At 34.0% G+C, this 10,547-nt stretch overlaps 1 pseudogene; it reads right to left on the bottom strand.

Moving 5' to 3' along the window:
* Positions 1–2,162: 2,162 nt before the first annotated feature.
* On the bottom strand, positions 2,163–7,751 carry LOC107489197 (uncharacterized; annotated as a pseudogene).
* Between the last annotated feature and the right edge of the window lie 2,796 nt (positions 7,752–10,547).

Below are 10,547 nucleotides of genomic sequence, written 5' to 3'. Positions count from 1 at the left end.
GATAATAAAGTAATAAGATAATAGTTATTTAATTATATATTTAGTATAATATTTCTAGTAGTTATAGTATGACGAAGGATATTCCTCATGCAATAATAGCAAATTTTTAATGTTTGCATGTGTTTTTGCTTAACTTTTTGTATTAAACAAATAATAACATAAAATTTAATGGCATAAAGTGAATAGTGTAACAGTTATATATAATTGATATACAATTAATTTTTTATGAAATCCAATTTTAAGATATGAACTCATCGTTACCGTCATTTAATTGTATAAATGAAATCATTAAGCAGTAAGAATATAATACATAATGAAATAAAAATGCAACTAACATGGTTATATGTCATTATTGTATAGAACATATATTGAGCTTTGAATATAACTAATAAATTAATAAATATTAGTTACACAAAATATAAATATAAAAGTATGTTGAATAAAATATATAATTTTACTTGTGTAAATAGAGAATTTGAAAAACTAAGCAAAATTGATAAGTGAGTTTGTGCTCGGATTGATTGAAAGCCGAGTTTATTCTCAGATTAACTGAAAGCTGAGTTTATTCTCGGATTGGTTCATTGATCGATTATGAGATGTGAAATATTATGATACGTAAAAGTGAAGCAATTTGAAGGTATAAAGTACATACCTTATAAAAAGTTACGATAGATTAAAATTTGATAGAAGTATTAAGTAAAATCTTAAACAAGATTGTTGAGATTAATTCAAAAATTTGAATGTCATTCAAGTTTTATGAACCTAAGGGGAGTAGGAATTATTTTACTCATCCCCACAGAGGGTGCCAATTGTTCTTGTGGAGATTGGCCGGTGTATAGCTTGTCCGTCGATGAATGTCTTCAAACTTCTCGTCGGGATGAGTTATACGTCGGCAAGGAGAGAACAAGGGGGTGTGTACCTGCAAAAGACACTCAAGTCAGTAAGTGTTTAAGAAGTATAAGAATAATTCTATGAATACAGAATGTAAGACATGAAATAGAAGTTATCATGTGTTGTATATTATAATAATTCTATGAATATAGAATGTATATAGAATATATCTATAATCTATGGTGTATATAGAAACTGGTGCCTTTTATAGGAATAAAGTTAATGAATAGAGTTGATGGTATGACCATTGATCATTAAGTCAGAATAATGGTCATTAAGTCGGTAATGAAGGTGTCGGTTACAAAATGATTGATAATTAAAGCCGAGTTATAACTCATAATGCATAATAAAGACCGAGTTATAAGGTGACCGGTGACGAATCAATAGTAAATATTATTTTCTCTCTATAAAATAGTAGATATTATTTTATTGAATTGTAAATATTATTTTTGTTTTTAATATTTATATTTTATTTTAATTTTATCTTTAATATTTAGTTTTAATTTTACTCACGTTTTACTATGTTTTAATTATATTTTTAAGTGAGACAATATATGATATAATAATTTTATACGAACCAACGTTGCTATATATTAGTAATATTTCAGCATATAATTATTTATTATGTTAGCATCTTTATTAACGATAATAATATCTAAGGATATCATTTAAATATATTTAAAATACTAGAACAAAATTAAAACAAATTCAACGTTAAGATATTTTTAAAACCTTTTAAAATTATTTTTTAAATAAAAAAAACTTTAACACAATAAAGTGAAACAATAAAATTAAACAAAAAAAAAACAAAGACAATACAACAAAATATCAATCCAATGTTATTTCTGGTAATAGTCACTAACAACTAAAAATGATCAATACGACTCTATCCTTTGTAACTATTTAAGAATATTATGACTAGAAAATAGGAACCGTCCAAATAAATATCAGGTTGTTATTGGACAAGGCTATTGAACCATGAACTCATAACCCCAACGTAGCTATAACACAGATGCATCGATAATTACCCCGCTTCCTCAAACGCTCGAAGTTCGAAAATATGAAATAGCAGGGAATTGGAAATCCTCTCGTTTTTGTCCGTGGTTCTAATTTTAATCGAAGTCCATGGTTCAAGTCTGATATATCCAAGTTTGGTGTAGAACATTATTTGTTTATGCATGAAGTTTGGTCCATGGGCCTTTTCTTTGCTTTTTTTGGTGACCAAAATAAATTAAACAAACAAAAACAAAACAAACAAAACAAAGAACTGCTTAAATAGGGGGACAGTCCCGTTTAAGACTACACTTAAACTCCTCCCAAGGTGAAAGAAGCTCCACATGCAAAAGTTGTAACTTCATCGCCATCTTTGCCATAGTATCTACCACCGTGTTTGCATCTCTTATAATCAAACGAAAGTCAACACGCCAATTCCAATGCATGATATCTCTTATTTTGAGCACCAATGGATCACTAAACCCAAAACCATCTTGTGTAACAAGATTAAATGCTTCCACACAATCTGTCTCACAAATAACATCTCGTTGACCCACATCCCAAGCTAAGAGATATCCTCTCCAAATAACAAACAATTCTCCTTGAAGAATACTATTACTCTTAATCATTCCCAAACACCCCATTTGCCAGCTCTCAGTACAATCTCCAATAACACAAGCAAAATCAACACTATCACCCGAACCAAAATAACTAGCATCGCAATTAATCTTAAAAGTACCAATGGATGGGGATTCCAAAAACCATTTAGAGTAGAGGGAAGGGACATACGTTATAATTCAAAAATATTCCTAAGCTCCTTTTCTGAAGTTAATGCCAAACAAATCACTTTTTCCGGAGGTCAAGTTTCATGGGGATTAAAGATGTCATTATTCTTTACTCAACATATCCACCAAAGTCCCGAAAAGAACTTGAACGGATGCTCTCTACTATGATACAAGAACCAGTTCTTCAAATCCAAAGGATTACAAGAAATATCCAACCTATGCCAGACAAGCTGAGCTTTTGGACAATCCCGAATACAATGTAAAACCGATTCCTGGCTAGAAAAACATCTTGGACACCTATCCGATGACGACATCCCTCCTCTAAAGCAAAAACTTGCAGTAGAAAGAGCCTCCTTAAGACAAAACCAAGCCAAAAACTTATGCTTTTCTGGAACAAGCTGACGCCAAAGCCAAAGCCAGTTTTCCCACTCCTCCCAACCAAACAGCTGCTTACACAACCACAAGTAACCATTGCGTGAGTCATAGACTTTGGCAGCAGACCCAATCTAATACCAACCCACTTCCGGACCTGCTTGTTCATCTGGATTGTAAGAGAGAATATTACCTTTCAGATTTTCAGGTAAAGGATAATAAAGAGTATTCAAATGCCACCTACCAACCGACCAAATATCATGTATCCAGAGATTCGAATTAGAAATGTGAACATAATCCATCTCATTAGATAACCGTCCTTCTCTCCTCCAGCTAGAAAACCAAAAATTCTAGTTCAAATCTCCAATACACCAAGCAAACCCATCCTTCAACACTTCCCAAGCCTTGCAAAGACACCTCCAAATGGGAGAGTTCTTGTTCTTAGAATAACTAAAAAAGTCATATAGAGATGATCGGTATTTGGCATCTAATAATTGGACCCATAGCTTGTTTGGCTGCTGGAAAAATGTCCAAACTAGCTTCCCAAGAAGAGGAATATTTACACAATAAGGATCTCTAATCCCCAAACCTCCATATTTTTTTGGAGTAACTAGTACCTTCCAACTAACAAGATTCAATCCTTTTCTATCAACTTGTCCTTTCCAAAGAAAATTCCTCATCACAGACTCCAATTTACTAATGATTCCTTTGGAAAAAATAGAGACCTGCATCTGGTACGTGGGAATAGCGGCGGCAACAGAATCAACCAAGCAGAGTCTACCAGTCCGATTGAGTAAACTCCCTTTCCAGCTTGCTAGCCTACTCCGAATCTTATCCAGGACATCATTGAAAGCTGAACGAGTCACCCAAGAATGGCTAAGGGTAACCCCAAGATACTTGCCCAAGTCCTGGACAAATCTGATAGAGGATACCCCAGTGAAAACCTCTTTCCTTGTTGCAGAGACATTCTTGGAGCAAAGCGCTTTAGACTTTTCCACATTAATCTTCATCCCAGATGCTTTGCAAAAAGTCTCTAAAACCAACATCACATTTTGCACTTGTCTCTTTGTAGCTTTATAGAATTGAAGCAAGTCATCCACAAACATTATTCTTGGTCCCCCTCTAGAAATAGCAACAGGCTCCCACAAGCCTAAATCAACCTAATGACTAATAAAGCATGCCAATCGCTCCATACACAACACAAAAAGATAGGATGACATAGGGTCTCCTTGTCTAAGACCTCGGCTAGGAGTAAAGCTATTCAGATGACTCCCGTTCCAAAGAATAGATAAGGAAGAAGCAGTGACACAATTCATAATCAAATTAAGTGTAGGAATAGGAAAGCCAAAGCTCTTAAGGGTATGAGCTAAAAACCTCCAGTCAACTCTATCATAAGTTTTCTCCAGATCAATCTTAAAGGCCAGTGTGCCTTTCTTTGATCTAGTCTTCTTCATAAAGTGGAGGACTTCTTGAGCAATAATGATGTTGTCAGGAGTTCCTCGTCCCGGAATAAATCCTCCTTGAAGCGGGCCAACAATCTCCGCAAGATGAGGACGAAGCCTATTAACAAGGACCTTCGTGATGATATTGTAAACTACATTGCAGAGACTAATCGGCCTGAAATCTTTCATAGATACCGGTGATTCAACCTTTGGAATGAGAACTAGTAAAGTCTCCAATATTCTCAGCTCAAGAGTAACACCGGAGAATGCCTGCTTAACCATCTTCCAAACATCAAGACCAATGATCTCCCAATATTCTTTGAAGAAGAAAGTTTGAAACCCATCAGGACCTGGAGCTTTAAAAGAGTTCATGTGAAAAATAGCTGTTCTGACTTCCTCCATAGTAACTGGTGCCTTAAGATTATTGCAAGCTTCCTCATTCAGAGAAGGAAGAGGCACATCACCAAGGCAACCCAAATCAACATCATCCAAATGACAGAATAAGCTTTTATAGAAAGACTCTGCTTCTTGACTCAGAACCTCTGGATCAGTTTCCCATACTCCATCCTTGAGAAAAAGACCATGTATCTTATTATGCTTCCTTCGTGCAAGAGTTTGAATATGAAAGAATCTTGTATTCCTATCCCCGAACCTTACCAACTGCTCTCTAGACTTTTGGAACCATAGGAGCTCTTCTTGCACTAGAGTATTATTATAATCATCAAGCAACTGTTGCTCTTTCTGACGCAAATAAATACTATCCACCACTTCCAAACGCTTTTGTAAGTAATTAATATGTTGCTCTAATTCACATTTCTTAACAAAAATGTTACCAAATACCTTCAAGTTAAACTCTAGTGAATTCTTCTGTACTTCCGAAAGCTTGCCATGAATCCCTCTATTACTAGACCACCATGACTGGTTCACAATATCCCTATACCCAGGATGAGTAGCCCAAGCAGCAACAAATCGGAAAGGTCGATTTCCTTTAGGCTGAGGACGACCTTTACAACCCACCAGAATAGGGCAATGATCAGACTGAAGCCTATTTAAAACTTCTGCATATGCTTCTGAAAAGATAGATAACCAACTACTATTTATACAGACTCGATCAAGCTTTTTTAACACATTAACATAATTTTTCACCCTCCTGTACCAAGAAAACCGCCTCCCAATAGTCTTCAGATCAAACAAACCACTATCCCCTAATGAAGTAGCAAACATGTCTGCTCTTTGATGAGAAAATTGACAGCCCTTAGATTCATGAGAAAATTTGACTTCATTAAAATCACCAAGAACAATCCAAGGTCCTTGAAAAACCATGGATTGTGCAACAAGATAATCCAAAAGGAGAACCCTTTTATTAAATTGAAGACTTCCATAAATACCACTACACCTCCAAATTAAATTATCAAAGTGAACCTCCACAGTAACACCCTGATTAAAAGCATCAATGAACTTACAATAAACACCCTTCATAGAGGATAGAAACCAAATACCTCCCTTATGCCCCTCTGTTTCTACTATACCAACAGAGTGATACCCCAACCTTTCCCAAAATAATTTTAAATGCTAAAAAGGAGAGTGAGTTTTAACCACAATAAAAAAACAGGTCTAAATTTCCTAACAAGTTCCTTACAGTGAGCTAACTTATTAGAAGCACCCCTAATATTCCAAACAATCATATTTAAACTATCCATAAATAATAGGGACAGAATAAATAAGAATATAAACTCTAAACAGAATCACCAACCTCAATAGGTGGTTTGTCCTGTGATACTGGCACACTCTGATCCTCAATAATTGCCACCTTCAGACCCCCCGACACTGCACCTGCCATGCTTCCATCTACTAAGGTTTCCTCCGTTGTGCCACCATTTTTATCAACTGGTGAGTTCTGCAAGGAGGAAGGCCGAGGACGCTTTCGTAGAGAAATTCCATGATGTGCAAGAGTTCTGCGCGATGGAGATGGCGCAATTTCATGTTTTTCTCGCTTCCCCATCCTAATGCCAATTGATTTGCCTCCATCACCATACAAATTGGGCCTTGGAACCCTTCTCAAACTAAACTTGTGCTGCTTTCCATCTTGGTCCTTCAAACCTGATGACTGGCCCATTGTGAATTTTTCCTTACCCAGTACTTGTTGTCAGCCTTCTCCATCATCCATGCATGCCTCATTAACATGACCATCAGGCACGTGAGGAGCCAATGATTCCGTAACCACATCCTTCCCTTTAATAACTCCTAATTTCTCACCCAAATTACGAGGATTCTCACCCAAATCACGAGCTTCTGATTCAGCCTCTTTTTGAATCTCGTGATTGTTGTGTGGCACTAGTGTCGGGGATTCATTATTTTTTCCATCACCAAAGGAATTTCCGTTTCCTTCCAAGGACTCCTTCTCCATGCACAACGATTTATCATGCCCATACCGTGCACAAGTAGCACAAATCAACTGTAAACTCTCATACTCCACTTCATAAGTCACACCCTCCACTATGATATGTTTGATTACAGGCAACTCAAGATTAATTTGAACACAAGCTCGGGCATATTTTTCTCTTTCTGCAAGTTTAGTGGCCAAATCTACTTTTACCTGAATCCCTATTCAGAAGCAATTCGCAGCATTGCTTGTTCCTGGTAGCACCAAATTGGAAGTCCCGAGACTCGAATCCATACCAGCGTTGATCCAAAGGATTTTTCACATGGCCTAAAATCCACATCCCATAACTTTACTGCAACATAGTGACCGTCTGTTAACCACGGGCCACCAAGAATGACTTTTTCACGATCTACAGCAATATCAAATTTAATAAAAAAAATATCCAAATCCCACATCCAACAAATCAAACCCTCCTTTGATGCGCCATACTATCCGAAGCTTATGCATGAGAGCCGTGTAGCCATAATACTTATCCAACACCTTAATCACGATGGCTTCCTTATAAGGTTCAGCTAGACAGCTCTATGCTTCATTGGTAAAACTGACACTTGGTGGACGAGAATCACCCTGCTTACCTGTCACCGTCGCGATACCATCCCCAGATAAAGACCCTACTAATACAAAGGCCTTAGACTTTTCTGCACCAATGACTTTATCTCTAAAAAAGACTTTGGATGGCTTTTCTAACCCCTCTCGAGAAGAACCCTCCTTAACACCGGATACACACTCACCCACGCTCTCCCTTTTATCTCTTCTGATGGCATGACCATCTTCCTCACCATGTTTCACCCTCATCTGCTCGTCCCCGCTCTCGCCTTCTCTCATTCTCCTTGAGTACGGAGTACGTACTCTTTCTCTGCTAGTGTGAAAAAGTTAATTTTCTTTGCTTTAATAATGTGTAGGAAAGGCCAACTTTTTATCGAAAAAAAAACAACTATCTATCATTTTCCTGTTAGACTGCATGTTAAGACAGGTTTGATTTTGTCTAGTAGACATATTTGATTTTTCACTTCCTCTAATAATATGAGCTTTAAAATTTGATGCAGTTCACGATCAAAATGTAAAATAAAATCATGTAATTGTTACTTGTTAGTATATTTTAATTCTTTTAATGAAATGAGGTATTAAAATTAACAGGCATACTATGTATATAATAAAAATTAATCACTAAACACTACTAGAAATAGAATTTTTTTGCACAGATTTAAATCCTTTAAATTTTGAATTTCACGTTAGAGGATAAAGTGTGACCTCTCACTATTTATTTCATAGGTGGAATCAAGAGAAAATATGAAAAAAAACTATTCCAGAATGAAAGATCACATTTTACCCTCTAAAGTAAAAATTTAAAATTTAGAGGATCCAAATTTTTTTCGGACAAAAAATTCATTTACATAAAATACATAATAAAATAAAAATATATACTAATTAATTAATAATTAATTTTTAATATACATATAATATTTTTTTAAGATTAAAAGATTTAAATCCTTTAAATTTTGAATTTCACGTTAGAGGATAAAGTGTGACCTCTCACTATTTATTTCATAGGTGGAATCAAGAGAAAATATGAAAAAAAACTATTCCAGAATGAAAGATCACATTTTACCCTCTAAAGTAAAAATTTAAAATTTAGAGGATCCAAATTTTTTTCGGACAAAAAATTCATTTACATAAAATACATAATAAAATAAAAATATATACTAATTAATTAATAATTAATTTTTAATATACATATAATATTTTTTTAAGATTAAATAATGTCTTAAACATATGCAGATACACAAAGATCTTTTATTTTTCGTTAAAGAAGGGTTTAAATAGATAATCTAAGTCTAAGGATAACAATGACACAAAGATAATTATAAATATATTAAGCGTAATTATTCAAATCAATTTTAAGATTTTTAAAATTGAAAATTTTAGTTCTTTAGATTTTAAAATATATGAAACAGTTCTTAACGTTTATTTTTATTAGATAATTTAATTTTTCTCTGTTAATCACTAACATGACTAACTGACTATTGACATAGAATATTAATTTGCACATGTGATCATTAAGTGTTCATGTGTGTGAGCTGGACAACTCAGTCTTTCAAAGTGAAATACAAAATAGTTTCCAAAAAATTTTAAAAATCTCAAAACAATTCTAAAAATTTTCAAAAATCCAAAACAATTCCTTCGAATGTTTTAAATCTTTTTCAAAACTAAATGTCTTATAATATTTTTATTAAAAAATATATCATAAATAAAAGGATTAAGTATGATTTTGGTCCTAGAGTTTAACCTGAAAATCAAGATCGTTCCTGAAGGTTCCAAGTGAGTTAAGAAGGAAGGGGTTGAATCAAGGAACTGCTTTTAGACTTGAATAAATAAGTTATGCATAAATCTGATTTTAGGAGATTATTTTTTGTTTTGTCTCGTAAGTGTATAACAGAATTGAAAGAGTGAAGAAAAGAGAGAAGGAGAAGAGTGACGCCTTGATATATTTTGGTTCGGCCAGGATGACCTACGTCCAATCTCTACTGCAATAATGGTAAAATTTTCACTATAATCAAGATAGATTATAATCACTAATTCTAAGAGACTCACACTCTTGTAAACTATCTAAATTATTCCAAACTTAGTAAATCACCTAAGTGCTAACCCAACCTAGTTAAAGAAAACCAAATTTACTATGACCAGCACACTTTTGAATGCAAACACTCAAACAAATTGAATATTGGCTTTTGTATGAACTCCTTTCCTTGCTTTTTTTTCTTTTTCAAATTGATTTTAATTCTAAAATAAGAGAATAAGAACACATTCAATATGACAAAGGAATAAGCTTGTGTATCAAATCAAATTTTATTTCAATGATTGTCTTCTTCCTTGTCTTCATTTTTCTTATATAGAGATTGACATACTCTTCTTCAAGGTTGATATAATTTTCTTTTTCACAAAATTAGCCGTTACACCAATTATGCTTATGGTTGTTGGCATTAAGGAAAAGATATTTCCTTCTTTGTTCCTCAAGTTCGAATGCAGCAGCTCCTTATTAATAGGATCTGATTTTAGAGTGCATTACTTGCTGTCTTGATTGTGCATATTCTTTTCTAACTTGGCTTGATATCATCTTTGATTGATTCCTATATGCTCATTATAATGATTAGTTATAATAGGAATAGTTAATTATGTTTGTTATCATAAGATACCAAATCAATTCTTGACTAAACAGTCCCTAATTTTTTTTCTTGAATTCATCCCTAACATTTAATTTGATTTTAAAATCGTCTTTTTTAACTAAATTTTAAAATTTTGGACCAAATTATCTCAAATAAAGAATTATAAAATTAAAAAAATAAGTAAAAAATAGAAAAAGAGACCGAGAGGTTGTCATTGGAAAAAGAGAGAGAGAGAAGCTTGAGAAAGAAGAATAAGAAGGAGGAGAGAAAAGCACCGTCCGGCATCGCCGCCTCCTTCCATTCCCTTCGTTATGTTTGTCGTCAAACAAAAGAGCAATGGAGAGAGATCAAGATGAGAGATAGAGGAACGAAGATAGAGATATCTCTATAATAGAAACAATGATACTAGAATCAAAGAGAGAGATATATAGGGAAAAAAGAGGAAGGTGGCGACAAT

Source organism: Arachis duranensis, chromosome 5 (assembly GCF_000817695.3).
Source record: "Arachis duranensis cultivar V14167 chromosome 5, aradu.V14167.gnm2.J7QH, whole genome shotgun sequence".
In the NCBI taxonomy this organism is placed as follows: Eukaryota; Viridiplantae; Streptophyta; class Magnoliopsida; order Fabales; family Fabaceae; genus Arachis; species Arachis duranensis.
This window is presented reverse-complemented; position numbering and strand designations above follow the sequence as displayed.